The sequence below is a fragment of the Austrofundulus limnaeus genome, unplaced genomic scaffold (genome assembly GCF_001266775.1).
Source record: "Austrofundulus limnaeus strain Quisiro unplaced genomic scaffold, Austrofundulus_limnaeus-1.0 Scaffold171, whole genome shotgun sequence".
NCBI lineage: Eukaryota > Metazoa > Chordata > Actinopteri > Cyprinodontiformes > Rivulidae > Austrofundulus > Austrofundulus limnaeus.
Window position 1 is genome coordinate 122,651 of NW_013952573.1, and position 2,053 is coordinate 124,703.

The 2,053-nt window shown below is 42.6% G+C and overlaps 1 long non-coding RNA gene across 1 annotated transcript; it reads right to left on the reverse strand.

The window, feature by feature from the left end:
- Nucleotides 1-977: 977 nt before the first annotated feature.
- LOC106523922 (uncharacterized) lies at nucleotides 978-1,715 on the reverse strand. The gene is made up of 2 exons (XR_001310950.1): nucleotides 1,121-1,715; nucleotides 978-1,046 (listed from the first exon to the last, which is right to left on the reverse strand). It is a non-coding gene; the product is annotated as an uncharacterized LOC106523922 (long non-coding RNA).
- Between the last annotated feature and the right edge of the window lie 338 nt (nucleotides 1,716-2,053).

Genomic DNA, 2,053 nt, shown 5'->3' on the forward strand with positions numbered 1-2,053 from the left:
TTGGAGGAGAGACGAAACGTTTCATTAGAGAAGAACCCGTCCAGAAGTCCTATACAATTTTTTTCTTTTTAAAATAACTAGTTGATTTTTCGTTATTTGATTTTTGATTGGCAAATTAAATTAGAAAGAATGAATGATACACAGATTAACCTGCTGCAGCAGCAAATTCCAGTTTTTCTTCACCATAGACCTGCTGGAGAAGGCTTCATGTGTTAAAAGCACCAGAAGCTCCAGAAAATAGTTTTAATCATTAGTGATACAAGAACTATCAGCTGTCATCTGGTAACAAATGTAAAACTAGTTGTCCAACATTTTTTTTATTGCTCTGCCTGGTTAGCTAGTTATGAAGTACATAAAGTAGTTTCCATACATGTCAACCTCTTCGGACGTTTACCTGTATAAAGAGCCTCAAAAAKCCGTAAATTTTGCAAAAAATCCACACGGGACGGGTGGGGGTGTTGTCCCTCGGCTGCGGATATGACAGCGCCTGTTGCGAAGCAGGAGGAAAGGGGAGCAGAAAAAAAGTTCAAAACTTATTTCTTGCGGCAGAACAGGTTGGAAGATGGCTGTATGATGTTATTACAGGCTCTGACATGTTAGATAAATTTGAAAACGATGTTTTGAAAAAATCCATAAGACTTGAAAAAAAAAATCCTTGAGATTGCTCTATACGTCCGCATACCTGCAAAATGACGTAAAATCCTTATAACTTATGGACAATCCGTACAAGATGACATGTATGTGTTTCATCTGATCACTCATCCAACCATTTAATGTGGAGGAAGATTTTTTTTAAAGAAATTAGCTATCAAAAAATACAGTCTGCAGTTAGCTAAAGAAATACTAAAGTAGTTAGCTGGCATTTTTTTTATTCATTTACAGGCAGCCGCTTGTTTTTGGAGAGTAAAATAAAAATGTTTCTGTTTTATATATTGTAATGAGTGGGGGATTGAGTTTCACTGAGCCAAACACCAAAGCAGTTTTAACAAGTTTATTGAAATAGTGAATGCTGGTTCTGGAGTTACAGGACACGGGAATCAGGAGTTCTGAACACAGGAGAATAAGGTTAGTGGCTGGACTTAACAATGGAACAAAACGTGAGGAGAGGAGAGCCACTAACCTTTTACTGGAGCGTGTGGAACAGACCGAACTCCTGAGTGATACAGAGAGCCTTGGATGATGGTTCGCCGTACTTCCGTGTTTGGCGGCGCGACGTCGGGGATAATCCTTAATACGAGCGGTGGTCATTAACGGGAAGGCTGAAGACAAAAACAAGTTAGGAGGTAAGGACTGAGGCGTGGTCGGGGTACACGGACGTGGGTCGGATCCAGGAGGTCAGAGGCAGCGACGGTGTCCGAGGAGGATGAGGCGAAAGGCGAAGATCCAGGAGTCAGAGCGTGGGTCAGAACCAGGAAGTCAGAGGCAGCGACGGTATCAGACGGGGGCCAGGCGAAAGGCTTGGGTCCGAGGAACAGAAGGAGGGTCGTGACGAGGCAAACAAGACGTGACATGGAAACGCTGGATAATTACTAGGGGTGAACCGTTCATAAATCTGGCACTGATGCTGTGGAGGAGTGGAGCTTAAATACTGGTGACTGCAGGTGAGTGGAATGAGCTTGATTGTGTTTTCTGTGACGGGAGGGGTGAAGCAATGAGTGAAAAAACTTGGCTGTGAGAAACTATGACGTGAAGTGAGAGCAGGGCAGACGTGATTCATGACATATACAGTATGTTGATATTAATGCCATATGTACTTTCCAGATTTACTTTGTACACTGTTACCCCTAATTTACACTACTTGCGTTCTGTCTCCACTCCGTTGCACTGCGCAGGTCACAGCTGTGCGTTTCAAGTTCAGTTTACATTACCTCCGCTCCGGTCCGACAGACGTGCAGGAAGGAGAATGCGCTATAAATGCAGTGATATGTGTGGAAGTATCAGCAAAAAATAATTGTGTGAAAGACAAACTCCAAACACAGCTGAAAACAACAGTATAAAGGCTTTTGTATCTATGTTGAAACTGTCTTGCTGTCGGCTTTCTGAAACTTCTGAT